Raw genomic sequence first — 17,516 nt, forward strand, 5'->3', positions numbered from 1 at the left:
CACCCCTGGGCACAGCAGACCCCCCTGCTCCAGCTCACCAGCTCTGCTCAGCCCTTGACAGGCTCCTGGGTCTTGCAACCCTGCTTCCTCCTCCCACGGATTTCAGAACAACTGCCTGCTGCCAGGGGGCCTCTGTTCCCACACCCTGGCCTGGGAGGATCTTTTATCTCAACTCGTGACATAGGCATTTATGGAAAGTGACCACTGGTAGCAATGAAGGACTGTGAAAACTCAGTGTCACAATCCCAGTATGAAGAGACCTGAACTCACCTGTGGGGCACCTGCAGGATGGAAGGGGCTTGATCAGGGAAGAGCAAAAAGAGAATTCCAGATGCATTATAAGGCTGAAAGGAGCCCAGAAGAAGTGTTTGGTACCATTCTCTGGCCTTGAGGTGTGACTTTGACCATGGCAGGTAAGACTGGGTTCTGATGTAGCTACGCACTTACCTTGGTGCCGTTGCCACGACAACTGAGTTACGTGTGGATGACTGCTGCTTACCTGGGATGTGCTCTGAAGCACCCATTCATGTTCTGAGGATGAGGCCCATCTCTAGGGAAGCCATCCAGGCCCTGCTCCATCCGCTAAAGAGTAACTTTAGCTATTATGCAATACTTAGAAAATAAGAGATTCTCTTCAGGAAGTAAGTAGAATTGATGTGAAAACTATTATATCTCATGTAACCATTTAGGAATTCCAGTGAGAAGGGAGGAGGGAAGAAGGGAATCTAAGGAAGAGATTTATTTGAGGGACATGTGGGAGCTGGTCCTATGTGGGTAGCCTTTAGAATGCAGAATTCACCACTAAGAATAGTTCTCTGAAAAACATTTTAGACTCTGTCCTCATCTTTGAACATTTTAAACACAACAAAAGTAGCATCAAGCCGAACCATTACTGAAGAAGAAAAATATTAAATGTCAGATGGTGATTCTGGCCAAACATTATTTCTTTGATTTAGACTCTTTCCCAGGAAGGGAGCAGGAACATAGGAAGTCGACGGGAGGGTGGCGGCTGGGCTGGACGGATCCCGAGCGTCGCGCAGCAGCACTGGCTTCTTCACCACAACTTGGCAGCTGTGGAGAACCCGCAGGAGCTGTGAGGCTTGGGAGCCTGAGCTTGCACGCACACACACACACACACACACACACACACACACACGCTCACGCACTCGCTCACACACACACACACACACACACACATGCTCACACACTCGCATAAGGCTGAGCCCGGACTGCCCCAGGGCAGGAAGAACTAGAGGAGAAGAGGACTCTGTTGCCCTCCTTCCCTAGTGGTTCCTGAAGTCTGGCGGCCAACAGGTCGAGTTTGCACTCCCATGGTGACCCACACTGCCCCCAGGTGTCCACAGGTGGCCTGAGTGCAGGCTGGTGACAACAGAGTCCCAGCCCGGCCCCCATGCACTGTCCCTCCCCAGCTGGATGGCACTGTGAGCTGCAGCAGGTACTCTGCATCCCGCGGACTGGACGTGATTCCCAGCCCCCTGTCTTGCTGACTGGGTGTCCTTGGACATGTTGGGTGGCCCCCCTTTCTTCTTTCTTCCTGGATCCTGACTTCATCCAGGAATCTCCCTCGTCCTGAAGCCTCCCATGGGACTGAGAGGCATCCTCCCAGGGAATTGGGTCCTGAATGGTCTAAACTTCGCTCAGACTATGGCAAGATTTTATATTTGGTCCAGGAGGGAGTATCTGATGGAAAGTGACATAATCTAATGGAAGCATATCAATCATTGTCCAAAAAAAGAGAAGAAAACAACTGTTGCCTCTAAGAAGGGAAATTTACTGCTGGTTAAACTGGTCCAACTGGCTTGGAGGCTGTGCAGAGGCAGGAGAAGCCAAGTGGAGAAGGTGGGAATAGCACCAGATAATAGCCTGGGGCCAGAGGAGCAAAGGACATCACCCAGAGCCACACTCCCTGTGTCAGGAGGGCCACCAAACACCACTGTGCGCTATGCCTGGAGGAGCTGAATCCAAGGAGGAGCAAGCAACCATGGCCACTGGCTCTGGCCCAGGTACCACGGAAGCCCGGAGACAAGAAACCTCCCTCACCCTCGCCCTCCAGCCCTTGCCAGTGCCCCTGGGTGAAGCCAAGCTGGGAACAGGTGGCAGGGCTCTCTGGACTCCCTCCAGAGAGAGGATGACCACAGAACTGAGACAGCAGACACCCGCGTCCACGTGCTCACACCCTGGAGAGAGTCTTCTCCTGCAAATGCCAAACATAAGTAACAAGAACAGCATCCCAACCTCCGTCCTCATGGGGGCACAGCCGGCCTGACAATTGGTAAGACTGAGGAACCTGCATCCCTGCTGCCATTATTGGGCCAGCAAGCCAGCCAACCCTGATGGCTCACCTGCTTCCTGACATCTCATTTTACACAAAAATACGTTTCATTACTTTTAAATCTAGATTGAGGCTGGTTGCTGTTGCCTCCTGGAAGCACTCTACTGATAAATCAGAAGCATCCTGTTCTTATCTGTTGAGTGGAACTGATATGCAACCATGGCATCCAGTACTCGAGTGTGGGTGTCATGACTGCTAAACGGGGTCAGGCATGAGCCCCCAGAGGGGATGTGCGTAGCCTCTGGTCCTGCTTCTCTGGAGCACGCTGGCTAGTGGACATTCCACTGTGTACTGGTTAAACCATGTGGTGCTGTGTCCCACTCTGTGCTCGTGCCTTATACTGGCTAGAACTGCAGGTGTTCCATGTGTGCTAAACCCTTGAACAGGCTGGTTTGGCTGTGGGTATAGGCAGGCAGACTTGCACCCCCCCAGGGACCATCTCCTACAGAGCCAGCATTCTTACACAGAAAACCCAGTGTTCCCACAGGCGAGGGACGGGCTTGGCAGTATTGCTACTGGAATATCTCATTTTAGAAGGCCCACTATCATGAATACTAGCTGGAATCTACAGCAAACATCCCTGTGAGAGACTCCAAGGCCTCTGCTGGGAAATATACCTGCTACCGACCTTGCTATCCCACCCTAAACCGATCAGCAAACACCTGCTTGTCCTTGCCTCTCTCTGGCTTTTGTGTCTCCCTCTGGAAGCCGCAGGACTCTTCTAACCCTCCCCTCTGAAAGCACCTCTGTAGACCAGGGCCTGCTGGCTTAGGCCGTGGTCACTTGGCTCACATGTGCTTCCATAGCTTCATGGAGCTGAGGAGCCAAACCCCAAAGTGACCAGCACCATAGAGTCATGGAATCTAGAGCATTTTTTTTTTTTTTCAAGAATCTAAAAGCTATGGGCTTTCAGTTCAGCAGTAAAGGCACTGTCCTATCATTTTCTTTATGACCTGCGAAACACGTTAAAAAGAAGGGTGTGTGTGAAGACAATGGTATCAACCGTAAAAGGCTCCTGAGCTTCTGTTTTGCTCCACCCGAAATGCTGTTGGTTGAACCAAGTGGTACTGTGATAGCAATTACTCACCAGTGAAAATGGGCCAGGTGACAGCCAAAGAAAATGCATCTTCCTGGCCAGCTGGTCCCACTGGTTCTCGTGTGCCTTCCAATCATGATCTCTTCACGTGTTGCATGGCTGAGCCGTGGGTCCGGTTCTCACCATGCACCACCAAGAACCACTCTCCATCCCCCCAGCTGTGGGCGAGCGGGTTCTCGCCGTAGGAGACGTGATCACAACTCACCGTGCCAGCCTCGGCACCTGCTGCCTACATATTCTACAGCTCTTCGTATTTTCTTCTGTCTTGTGTATTCTGTCACAGGACAAAGTTCTTCCAAGAGGAAAATGGCGCGATCCCAGTTTTGTCATCTTGTCCACGCCTTAGTTATATTTCCCAGTACAATTTTTCCTCTTCCACATTTCTTCAGGTTCTCTGGCTGGAGAAAGTCCCTGGTGTGTTTGGAAACTAAGAGGCCTAGGTTCTAAACATCCCCTGCTGGCATGAGCCATAGAATACTGGGCATGTGTCTAACTCTCCCTGCTTCTGGTCCCTAAATTAGGGGCTTACACATAATTATCTCCATATCCCTTCTGCTTCCAAAATTCAAGTGGCTCAGCATCCTTACTGCCAAATCCAGGGTGGTGAGAGCCAGAGTATCTGGGTGGATTGCTCCCATCCACCACGATGACAGGGCAGGCTTGGAACCCAGTGTGCCTTCTTCCAGGAGGAAACTTGCTGCAGGAGAGGCCTCCGTCGCACCAGCAGAAGAGGGTGCTTCATGCCCCAGCCAGCTTGTGGCACCCCTTTTACTTTAATGGAGTGGAGTTGCCCATGTGTAACCTACATGTCAGCTGCCCCTCAAATCAGTCCCTCCCTCGCTGTGTACAAACCCTGAGCAGGTTGGAGCCCATGTGGCTTTCCCTGAGAGAGAGAGAGACATCCGGAAGCACAGCTGCCTGGTGCAGAGGGCATCCAGAGAGGCGTTCCTTTAACCCTCCATCCCCAGCTAAGTCGTCACTTCGCCCCGTCGCCTGGCTTTCCTGTCACACAGGAAACCTGGGCAGCAACCCGAGCTGGCTGCTGCCTGTCTACCAGATCTTCTTTACGTAAAACGGACCCTGCCCGCAGGAATTCTCCTGCTCTCTGCTGCACGTGCTCCATCAACCTCCTTGAGCCAGCCCAAGTCACTTCCACGGAGGAAAGGGTATGAGAAAGGCGGTGAGGGAGACCCTGCCCGGCTGGGCTGCGCACCTGCCTGCCCTCTTCAGTGTCTCTCCCGAGGGAGTGCACACAGAGTCACCGCACACACAGGCTGAGGCTTTCCAAGTTTTCAGCCCTCCAAGAAGAAGGCTTCTACTAGTGTTCAGTTAATTTTGAACTGAAAATTTGTCTCATTGTACAAATTCCTCTTTAAATACAAGAGTATTAATAGAGTTTTTTTCTTCTTATTTTTAGGTACTGGGGATTGAACCCAGGGATGCTTAACCACTGAGTGATATCCCTAGCCCTTTTTAAAATATTTTATTAGAAACAGGGTCTCGCCGAGTTGCTTAGGGCCTTGCCAAAATGTTGAGGCCAGCTTGGAACTTGCAATCCTCTTGCCTCAGCCTCCCAAGCTGCTGGGATTACAGTTGTACACCACTACTCCTGGCTAATAAAGACTTTTTTGTTATCAAGCTGTTGACAATCTATTTTATCTTCTTTCACATCACAATAACCGTTTCACAGAAGTATTATTAAGCAGGTGTATTTGATGTGTTGTTTGGTATTCATGCATTTCTAATGAGGCTCCCACATTTACTCAGCCAAGGAAGTGATGTGACAACATTTGCTCTCGGCTTCAACACAAGCAGAATATTAACATAAAGCACGATTGTTCTGTTCCCCTTCTGTGATAAACTGTTAATAATCATATTTGTAAAATACTTCATGCATAGCAGCAACCATGTGTCTAAAACTATTCTATACACTGTGATTTTTTTATACTGTGAAATTAAATTGTGAAATAGGCCTTGCAACTGTGTCAAGATTATACTCTCTGGTTAGTGAAATAGATAGGGGATAAAATAATACTGTGCTTTCTCCGTGAACTGTTAAATGAAGAAGAGCCTTCTCTAGAGCTTTTCTAAAGGAAATACACAAATTGTTTAAACTTATCATTACATACACAACTTTATTAGCCTGAAATATCCATTTAACATTGCTTCAAGTAGAGTCTGGTGATGAAAGCTACGGCTGCCTAGAGGGGCTTCCCTCCTCACCAGCATGGAACCCCAACTCCCTGCAATTCAACTGCCTGAGGCAACAACTTGCTCATCACTGGTTGCTGAGATGAGTGGTTTAATACACACATATTGCTTAGAATGCTGCCCAGAACATAATAAGTGCTCAGTAAAGGTCGATGGTCACTCTTACTATTATTCCACAATGTAGGCTATTGAGACATCAGGTCAGTGCTGCTCCGGGGCACTTCTGTGATGACACAAACCAGCTGTGTACTCCATTGCCTGCCTCACTGATCACACCCACTGCTCTCCAGCTAATAGTCCCTGTAGTGCAATGATGGTTTCAGTTTTTATATCTAAATTTTTGATACAGTATAAAGTGGAGATCTGCCCTTATATTTTTGCATATGACTATCCTGCTTTCCCAGAGAGTCTGTCCAGTGGTGTCTTGACAGTTTTGTGTGCTATAACATAATGCCTGAGGCTGGCTGATTGTAAAGAGAAGGTCTACCCAGCTCACAGTTCTGGCGGTCCAGGAGTGTGGTGCTGGGGCCGCACGCCAGATGGCACCGCTGTGGCAGCACTGGGGAGGGTGGGAGCTGTGCCTGTGGAAGAGATCCCAGGCTGGTGCTGGGCTGGCTCCCGCCGCCCCTTCTCCAGGAACTCATCCAGTCTGGGGCCCGAGCCCCTCTCTCGAAGCCGCATCAACCTGCTCACAAGGGGGAAGCTCCATGACCTCATCACCTGCCACCAGACCCCACTTCTTAAAAGTTCTCTCATCCCAGTCTTGTCACACTGGGGCCCGGGCTTCCGGCACCCAGACCTGTGGGGGGCAGGGCACACGCCAGCACAGCACATGAAGACCCCACCTTTCCTGCTGCGTTTTCCTGGTCCACGCACTCCTCAGCCCAAGCCCAGAGGCCTCCGAGCCCACCTCAGGTCCACCTGAAGTGGATGAAGATTTCCCAGAGGGCACACACACACGGACACCTCCAGGGGCCAGGTGCAGATCCTCATCCTCTGTGCACTGCTTCCTAAAATAATATTACTTTTCCTAAGGAGAGGCTTGTCATCTGGTCTCTGTTCCTCTCTCTCTCTCTCTCTTTTAGGTTCTCAGAAAAACTGATGTCCCTGTAAGTCCCTGCGTCCCCCTCCCCACGGCCCCGTGACATCCTGCCCCAAGCTGCTCATTTGGTAGTTCCTGTGGGCCCCCGAGTCACATCACCCACCACCCATAGCTGACATCAGGGCTTGCTCTTGCTCTTGTGTATTCTGAGAGTTCTGACAGATGCAGAATGACACATGTTGTGTCGATCAGCTTTTGTATTGCTGTAACCAAAGCACCAAATGAAGGCAACTTACAGGAGGAAAAGTTTGTTTCGGTTCATGGTTTCAGAGGTCTCAGTTCATGGATGGCTGACTCCGCTGCTCTGGGCCCAAGGCAGCGCATCATGGAGGAAAAGTGTGATGGAGGAAAGCTGCTCAGCTCCTGGTGGGGTCCAGAAACAGAGAGGGGAAGGGGCCACAGGGCGGATGCTCCTTTCCAGGGCACACCCCAGCGACTCGCCTCCTCAGCCCCGCCCCACCTGCCCACAGCTCCCACCGGTCAGTCCCCTCACCTGGGAGGGACAGACCAGGTCACAGCACTCCCAGTCCAGTCTCGCCTCTGCCTATTGACACAGGTGCTTCGGGGGCCCTCATACCAACCCTGACATTGACCTGTCTGCTGTAGTTTGGATGTGGAATGACCCCCAAAGCTCCATGTGTGAGTAGAGGCATGGTCCCAGGTGGGGCACTGGGCGTTGATGTGGACCTTCAGAAGGTCCTATGGGGAGGCCCTTAGGCCGTGGCCACTAGGCCTCCCTTTGGGCTGTCGTGAGGCAGCTTGCTGTGGTGGAAACACATGCAGGAGGAAGGCTGCTCCCCACAGGGCAGCCAGGAAGCAGAGAGGAGGGGGCCCAAGCCCGATGTCCTCCTCAAGGGCATGCCCCCAGTGGCCTCGAGTCCTTCCTCCAGGCCCCATGTACAAAAGGTTCTGCCACCTCCCCATTGTGCCATCAGATGACACAAAGTCCTAAGCATATGAGCCTTTGGGAGACACTTAAGATCAAACCATCGTGTTTAATGATATTTCAATATCAATCACACCTGCACCCAACCCCAAAAGACTTACAGAAAGATAAGCACTTCCTGTGTGCAGGAGCCATCTGCAAAGTCCACCAGTATAAAATCAAACTGTCATATTGGCATTCACACTTGTGTGGCAACCTGACATGTCTGATCAGAGTGAGTGGTGAATATTTACTGACTGATTGATCTGTGGGGCTGTGATAAAGCAGGACCCACCATCCTGAGTAACAATTCCTGAGTTACTCAGGAAAAAAATCGTATGTGCTATCAGGAGGGTTAAGACATCTTACCATGGCCCATTTGGCAAGGGGGCCTTGTGTAGGACCCACGGTTGTCAACTGCTCAGTTCCTGTTAGCTGACAGCAGTCACACACACATAACATTTTGGCCAGAAATGGCCACATATGCAATGATAGTCTCATAAAACGATCTTGCCTCGTGACAGCTGAGTCGTTTGTTTGTGTAAGTACACTCCATGAAATTTGCACGGGGACAAAATGGCCTTATGATGCAAGTCCCATTAAGTGGCAGGTGACTGCATGTGTGAAATAGATTTCCTCACGCCTGCAGACCCTCCCAGCGAGCGGCACAGGATGGAGTAGGCTAGTGCCGGCCCCACCATCATATATAGGACCCTGACCCCCAGCATGCAGTCTGAGGTGGGGCCTCTAGAGGTGACTGGTCTTCGTGGGTGGGCTCAGGGCCGCACAAAGAGCCTGAGAGTGTCTTCACTCCCACCGTGAGGACACGTGAGAAGACACTGTCTACCAAGCAGAGAACCTCCCCAGCCAGCACTGGATCTGCCGGCACTGGACTTGCACCTCCAGACCGAGAGCACCAGATCTGTACAGCTTATCAATGCTGCAGCCCCAGGAGGCGCTACAGCAGCCGGAATGGAATAAGGCAGCAGGCGCAGGCAGGGGTGGGGTGGCCAGAGCCAGGAGGGCCAGGCTGAGGAGGTCTCCAGCAGAGACACTGACCTACCATCAGCAGGTTCAGGCTGGACGTCACCGGCTGCACTGCCGGAGTTTGGAAGGAAATGTGGGCAGTTTTAAGTTGCCTTTGTCACTGCTTCCCTGGGTGTTCTGTCAGCTAAGACCATCCCTCATGGGGGGCCCTCTCCACCCCGGCCATGCCATGCCAACTCCTGTTCAGTACGTGCTTCTAATCTCCCCCTCTCATGAACCCAGGACATCTCTAACGTCACTGTAAGCTGCCATGGTGGGGCACAGGCTGCCTGTCTACTGCACTAGTCCAGGGGTTGGCCGATACACAACTACCAAACCCCAGTGGGGACACCAGTGGCTTGAATGGGATCCTCTCTGGTCAGCCAGCCATCACCTATCAATTGCTAGTTCTTTGTGACATCAAATTGAAGAAACAGAGGCTCTAAAATACTTAGGGGAGACCTACATCAGGGAAATAGAAGTGACTGGTGAGTCAACACTACTCAATGTGCGGTTCAGAAACATCACTGGTCATTTAAGAAAAGGTTTGTCTTGTGACTTGGACAGGTGAATGGAAATGTTCTCTTTTTTAAAAAGGTTTATCGAGACATCACCTACATATAATAAAGTCCACTCCTTTAAGGTCTATCCTGCAAAGGGGTTCAGATGCCACAGACTTGTGCAGTCACCGCCACTAAGTTTCTCCATTGTGCCCCAAGGAAACTTCATCCCCATTATCAGTCACTCTCCTTTCCCCCATCTTCCTACCACCCCTTCCCCAGCCCACTGCCACCGCTAACCCACTTCCTGTCTCCACAGAGGTGTCTTTTCCAGACAGTTCCCATCCGTGATCATGGACACGTGCTGTCCTTCAGGGCCTCCTTTCTCTTAGTGCCGGGTGTTTGAGGTCCATGTACGCAGGGTGTGGAGCCCGGACTGCGCATCGGCATCTCAGTCCTTTTCACTGCCAACTAGTGTTCCGTCACACAGGATGGTGCATTTTCTCCATTTGTTCTGCAGCTGAAGGACGTTTAGTTTCGTTTGCACTTCGTGACTACCATGAATAACATTCCCATGAACATCCCGCACAGGTTTTCATGGGAACGTGTTTTCATTTCCCTGGGTAGGTGTGTGGAGGTGGAGCTGCTGGCCATATGTCTAATGCCATGCTAGCTACTTAACTCTATGCTAACATTTGGAGGAGCTGCCAACCTGTCTTCCAAAGTGGTTGCACCGTCTCGCATCCCCACCAGCCATGCTCCAGACCCATCCCCACCTCCTCCTCCCTGTTGTCACGCTGCCCTGTTACCACAGCCAACTAGTGTGTGGAGGGGATGGCTGCCTTCATCCAGATTCCCCACTGGACTCTGCACTTCACTCTGCCTGATAGAGTCACAATCAAAACCACAAACCTCCAGGTACACTGAGTTGCTAGCAGCACAAGGTCTGTACGTGTCTGATTGCACATGCTACATGCAGGTACCGAGACATGAAACATTTCACTTTAACTCTTGTCTATACTGTCCTGGTTCCCCCTTCTACTTCAGAGAGAACAGGTAATAAAAGGTGAATCCTGCTATGCACTGAATGTCTGTCTCCCCAGCAAATTCATGTACTGAAGCCCGAACCTCCTGGTGATGGTATTTGGAGATGGGGGCCTATGAGCGGGAAGAGGTTTAGATGAGGTCATGTGTGTGGGTCTTCTTATAAGAAGAAACCAGACACTTTCTCTGTCATGGCAGGACACAGAGAAGGCTGCCATCTGCAAGCTGGGTCAAGAATCACATCTGCCAGCAACAGGATCTGGGACTGCCAGCCTCCAGAGCTGTGGGAAAGAAATGTCTGTTGTATAAGCCACACAGTCTAGGGCATCTTGTTACAGCAGCCACGCTGACTAATATACATCTCATCTTTAAGGAATCATTATTTTCTGGTTAAGAAGAGACTAAATTAAAATTAAATAGATAACAATTACAGATGAAAATGTGGAAAGTAGCTATAAGATTTAAAATGTGTCGAAGTGACATAAACAAGCCAGAAGAGGTGGGGTTCACAAGGGAAAACTGAGATAGTCATGTATTTGAATGTTTTCTGGTTGGGCCTGTTTCCTTTGGGCCCGTCATTCGTTTGGGGGCTGCAAATACGTTTGAGTCAATATTTTTTTGTGGGAGGGTAACTAGGGATTGAACCCCGGGGGGCTTTCCCATTGAATTACTTTTTTATTTTTTACTTTGTGACAGGGTCTTGCAGAGTTGCTGAGGTCTAGTTAGTTTTTCATTGCTGTGACAGAAAGACATGGCAAGAACAACTTAGAGGAAGAAAAGTTTATTTTGGCCCATGTTTCAGAGGTTCAGCCCATGCTGGCCGACTCCATAGCTCTGGAACTGAGGTGAAGCAGAACATCATGGCAGAAGCGGGTGGCAGAGGGAAGCAGCTCTGATGCCAGGAAGCAGAGAGGGGTCTGCTCACCAGGGTCAAAATGTAAACACCAAAGGCCCTCCAGAGACCCATCTCCTCCAGCCACAACCTACCTGCCTACGGTTTCCACCCAGTTAATCCATAACAGGATTAATCCAATAATTAGGTCATGGTTCTCATAATGTCACCATTTCACCACTGAAAATTCTTGCATTGACTCACATGAGCTTTGGGGGACACCTTGTATCCAAATCATAACACAAGAGAAAAGGACTATGGGTGGAACAGAAAGTCAGAAGGAAGGAACAGTGCCCACAGACAGAGTCAATATGCTTAATACTAAAATTTCACCTCTCCACCAGAAGGTCACACGCTCATGTTCACATCTTATTTTCAGGGGACCATATCCGATCATGTGGACTATAATCTACTTTGGGAAGTCTACCAACATCTGCCCTGCTCTCCAGAAGCCCTCATGGACCCCTTGTCACCACAGCCTGTGGCTGGAGGGTTGTTTCCTATGCTCAGGGCCTGGGGAAGCTCGTTCTGAGTGTCCCGTGCCCAGCTCCTGGACCTGCCTTGTCTGCAGCCACTAAATGCGCACCACATGGCCCCCTAATTCAGCGATGGCCGTGGCACATCTCTGAGGACATCTTCTCTGCTGCTCGCTCCCACCCTCCTGGGGGACGGCCACACTGCTCCTCTGCCTCGGAGTTCCACCCACCCACCCACAGTCGTTCCCTCTTGGCAGCTCTGGAGCCTCTCAGCTCTGCTGGGGTAGGAGCCAGTGGTGCTCTCGCCAAGTGGGCTGACGCCGCTCGGCTGCCCACGGCTGGGCCCTGCTCCAACAGCTGCTCCTTGTCTCTGAGCAGCATGGCGCCCACAGCGAGGGGGGGACTCAGCCCCCGGCGCAGCCTCTGCCTCGGGGCTCTGCTGGAGAGTCTTAAATGCCCAGGAACCACTCAGCGTGCGCCTGTGAGGATGTGCTGTGGAACGCGAGGCTCTGACAGCATGTGGATGGGTCAGAAGATCAGTCTGCTCTGCGCACTGGGACAGGCGGCTGCCAAGCGGACCCTGCATTCCTTTCCAGTTTTTACCATGGCGTGCCTGACACTTCCTGAACACTAGGGGAAATCCCACCATGCTGGTACACTCGGTGGTTTAAGTTTTATACATAATTGGCTGTAGTACTTATTTGCTATAAATGCAATTTTAAATACTGTTCATCAACCAGCAAGTGATTCCACTGTTCCATTTAAAACACTCCATCAACAAATATACAGGACCACTTGTCTGGGGAAGCTAGAGATTTCAGGTTAACTTCCCAAAGCCTGATCACCAAAATACTGACTAACATCCTGAAGAAAAACTGGACGTCCTGAGAAGCTTGTCAAACACGTTTTGAATGGCAAGATATGTGGTGGGATTTTTTTTTTTTTTTTTTTGGATTCTGTGAAACTTCCCAATTCTGAACAAATGTCTTTGCAGCCTGCTTTGCCAGTGTGGCGCTACGGAACTTGGTGCTGTGCCTCACCTGCGCTGCCTGGCACCCGGCCCAGAGGTGGGACGATGAGCTGCCCTCCCGCCTGCCCGAGCAGGCTTTGAGCAAAGGTGCACGGGGTCACCGAAACTTTCCATAATTTATAGTATGTTGAAGGGTTCTCTCATAACAGAGATGTACAGCTACTTAAAAAATACAATCTTTTCTAATCTAGAGATTGAATTTGTTTGTTTCAGAAACACTGAAACCTCAAACACGCAGTCTGGTGCAATCGCGTGCGGTGCTCACACGCACCGAAAGTAACGTCCTCTCTGAGCAATGCTGGGAGCTCCCGCCATCCAGCCCAGTACGTCTGACGTCTGCCAAGCGTCTTACCCGGCTCCGCTCCAGCATCCTGGTGGTCTTGAGGTTGTCGGGGAACCTGCAGAAGTGGCCTTGAGCTCTGCGGGAGGCGGCTGTGGGGTCCTGGTAGGCTCGTGTCTCCAGGTGCACACCGCCATGTGCGTTCCACTTCTCTCTCCTTCGCTCTTCTTTATTCCTTCATCCACTCGCTCGGGATTTACTGAGTCCTCTCCATGTCACTGGCCCAGGCATTGTGGGCGGCGAAGGGAATTGAGCTCATGGTCAGGCCGCCCTGGACACGCCCACCTAGTTGGGTCTTGGGAGCTAAGCAGGGTGGGGCCTGGGGCTTGAATGGGAGAAGGATGAGTAAGTGATCTTCCTGTGGAGCTGAGTGGGACACGCGGCTGGGCGAGCAGACCACCTGAAGCCTATGAGTGCCGTGAGGGGGGCAGGGCTCAGTCCAGCCTGGGCCTCAGCAAGGGCTTCTTGCTGTCCCTGAGCTGAAGCCTGAAGGGTAAGGGTCAGGACTTGACCAGGAGAAGGCGTTTCAGGCAGGCAATTCCAATGCAAATGGCTGGAGGGAAGAGAGAAGTCTGTGCCTTGAAGTCATTGAAAATAACTCAACCAAGCTGAGATGAAATAATTAGTGCTTACAGATGGGGATGGGGAACATACACAGGGACTAGATCATAAACGCCATTGCAAACCACGGTAGAGAGCTTAAGACCTATCTTAAGAGCAGTGGACTTCATGGGCGCCTGGCATGGAGCAGCCTGGTTAGACTCAAGGTTTGGAAGCATCTCCCGAAACGTGAAAAACAGCAGTATCAGGCAAAATGATGGTACGACTGGAGACACGCAAGGGTTAATGTTGAGTGGGTGGTGTCAGTTGGTCTTGGCGCTTATGAGAAAGGTGGGTGTGGAGAGGGAGGAGTCAAGACAGACACCTTGATTCGGGTACTGGGTGCTGCCATTCCCCAGAGGGAACACAGGAGGAAGACATCTGGGGACCAAGATGATGATTCAGTCGTGATGCTGAATTTGAAATGTTCGTGGAACATCTGGAAACATCCAGAGCCCAGAAGAGAGGTCTGGGTGGTACAACAGATTTGGAAGTAATCCACATATCACTGATAATTGCTAACAAGGAGGTGGAAAATTAGGGAGAATTATAAAAGGAAAAATGTTCTCAGACAGAATCCCACAAAACATTGATGCTTCAGAGACGACATGAGGAAGAGAAATTTCTGAAGGAACTGAAAACAAATGCCTAGAGAGGTAGAAAAATCAAGAGAAGAACAAGTCACAGGAATAGGGAAGGACAGAAAAATCAAGCGAGACAATTTTCATTAGTTCAAAACAAAAGGTGTAAGTCAATCCAAATTCCACAAACAGAGACAGACACTTAAGTACACACAATAACAGACTTTAAATCCTCAAATAATAGGCCAGCGGCCCTCCAGGACACACCAGGGCCTGCTCCTCGGCTCCTCTCTTACCACCCCTGTTCTGCAGTTGCTCTCTGAGCCATCTGCAGCACTTCAAAAGTAAGAGGGGCGAGAGACCAGGGCGTGGGGTGCCACTTAGAAGTTCTGTGACCAAAGCCAAACCCCTCTCAGTGGTAACCCTGATTCTAGCTGTTGAGCTGCAACTCTCCAATGGGAGCAAACTCATTTTTTGAAAACTCAGTCACAGAGATGTGCTGCTAACTTGACCAGCTGAAGTTGTGAAGTTCAATTCTCATCTCCTGATTAATTTTCCTTGGAAAATTTTAAAAGGGAGATCTTGAACTATAGCTTTTAACACTGAAGAACTTCTGCTGCTAGTTTTTGCTCTGGACCACACCATCTGGATATAAACCATATTGCAATAGAAGAAAAGTATGCATAGTTTAATCTTTTGCTCCATTTAAATGGTCACAAATTATTTATTAAGCAAAAAATGTAGTTGGGAAGATTTGCTGCAAAGAAAGAGACTGACTTATTTCCAAAGTCCAATTATAACTCTGAGAAATTAAAATATATGAGATCTAATTCATCAAGGGGTTAGGAATATAAAAATCTCATATTTTCATTTTTTAACTCCTTCAAAACATATGGATTAGTGAAACAGAATTTATTTACAAGGCAGAAGAATGTCACATTATGACTCATGTCCTACCTAAATTTTCCTGTTGGAAGCTTTTCTCTAACAGATGAGTAATCTAATTTTATGTTGGATCAGCTCCACAATTTGATACAGAGTTATGGTTTGAAATAGGCATCAGTTGCTAGTTGTATAATTTAAATGCTCTTCAAGGACAATGTAATCATCTCATTCCTTTCATTAAAAAGCTGAAATTATGTAGAAAATCTCCAGTGGTCTTCATCACTGAAAACTGTGAGCTTGATTTTCATCCTGAACAGAACAAAAGTTCCCCAAGACCCTAACATGCAAAGAAGGAGCGCCTGTAAACCAAGTGCAGTGTGGACTTTCCACTGGTTCCCATGACGTTCTAAACCAGGTGCTCCAACAGGAGGGGGTGAGCATTTAGGGATGTGGGAGGAGGCCAGCAGGGCTCAGACAAACTGTGCCTGTGGTCTCATGTCCTCCCGGGGCACAGCAATGCTGCAAAAGTGAATTTGCAATACACACAAGGGAACTTAAACCATGAAAAATGACTGAACTTTTTAGCTACAATAAGATATGCAGGTAGTCTATTGACTAATGATAAAATTCACTGATTCTGCAAAGCCAATCATTCAACAAATATCCAAGCACCCCTTACCTGGAGTCTTGCACTGAGCTAGTATTTACAGGTCATGCTTGTTACAGTCTTCTCTGTGAAGTAGAAACTCAGTTGATCCATGTGTGTGGCTTCAGTTTGCAGCTCCTGTCACTTGAGACTTGAGTGACCTTGAGAAAATAAATTTCTGCCTAATTTTCCTCATCTGTAAAATAGAGAGATAATAATAGTAACTACCTTGCAAAGAGATTGCAAAGTCTAAATAAATTAACTTCTGCAAAAGGCTTAGGAAAGTGTCTGGTACATATTAAATTCTTTTTTTTTAGATTTATTTTTATTGTAAACAAATGGGATACATGTTGTTTCAGTTTGTACATGGAGTAACAGCATACCATTTGCATATTAATACATTTACATAGAGTAATGATGTTTGATTCATTCCGTTATTTTTTTCGTTCCCCCCACCCCTCCCACCTCTCTTTTCCCTCTATACAGTTCCTCCTTCCTCCATTCTTGCCCCCCTCCCACCCCCCATTATGTGTCATCATCCGCTTATCAGAGAGATCATTCGTCTTTTGGATTTTTGAGATTGGCTAATCACACTTAACAATATATTCTCCAATTTCATCCATTTGCCTGCAAATGCCATAATTTTATTATTCTTTATAGCTGAGTAATATTCCATTGTGTATATATATATATATATATATATATATATATATATATATCACAATTTCTTAATCCATTCATCAATTGAAGAGCATCCAGGTTGGTTCCACAGTCTGGCTATTGTGAATTCAGCAGCTATGAACATTGATGTGGCCATATCTCTGTAGTATGCTGATTTTAAGTCCTTTGGGTATAGGCCGAGGAGTGGGATAGCCAGGTCAAATGGTGGGTCCATTCCAAGATTTCTAAGGAATCTCCACACTGCTTTCCAGACTGGCTGCATTAATTTGAAGCCCCACCAAAATGTATGAGTGTACCTTTTTCCCCACATCCTCTCCAACACCTATTGTTGCTTGTATTCTTGATAATCGCCATTCTAATTGGGGTGAGATGGAATCTTAGGGTAGTTTTGATTTGCATTTCTCTTATTACTAAAGATGGTGAACATTTTTTCATATGTTTGTTGCTTGCTTGTATATCTTCTTCTATGAAGTATCTGTTCATATCCTTAGCCCATTTGTTGATTGGGTTATTTGTATTCTTCAAGTAGAGTTTTTTGAGTTCTTTATATATTCTGGAAATCAGTGCTCTATCTGAAGTATGAGTGGCAAAGATATTTTCCCACTCTGTAGGCTCTCTCTTCGCATTGCTGATAGTTTCCTTTGCTGAGAGAAAGCTATTTAGTTTGAATCTATCCCAGTTATTGATTCTTGCTTTTATTTCTTGTGTTATGGGAGTCCTGTTAAGGAAGTCTGATCCTAAGCCAACAAGTTGAAGATTTGGACCTACTTTTTCTTCTATAAGATGCAGGGTCTCTGGTCTAATTTCAAGGTCCTTGATCCACTGTGAGGTGATTTTTGTGCAGGGTGAGAGATAGGGATTTAGTTTCATTCTGTTGCATATGGATTTCCAGTTTTCCTAGCACCATTGGTTGAAGAGGCTATCTTTTCTCCATTGCATATTTTTGGCACCTTGGTCTTGTATGAGAAAATTGTATTTATTTGGGTTTGTGTCCGTGTCCTCTATTCTGTACCATTGATCTACCTGTCTATTTTGGTGCCAGTACTATGCCATTTTTGTTACTAATGCTTTGTAGTAGAGTTGAAGTTCTGGTATTGCAATACCCCCTGTTTCATTCTTCCTGCTAAG

Source organism: Sciurus vulgaris (assembly GCF_902686455.1).
Source record: "Sciurus vulgaris genome assembly, chromosome: 9".
Lineage (NCBI taxonomy): Eukaryota > Metazoa > Chordata > Mammalia > Rodentia > Sciuridae > Sciurus > Sciurus vulgaris.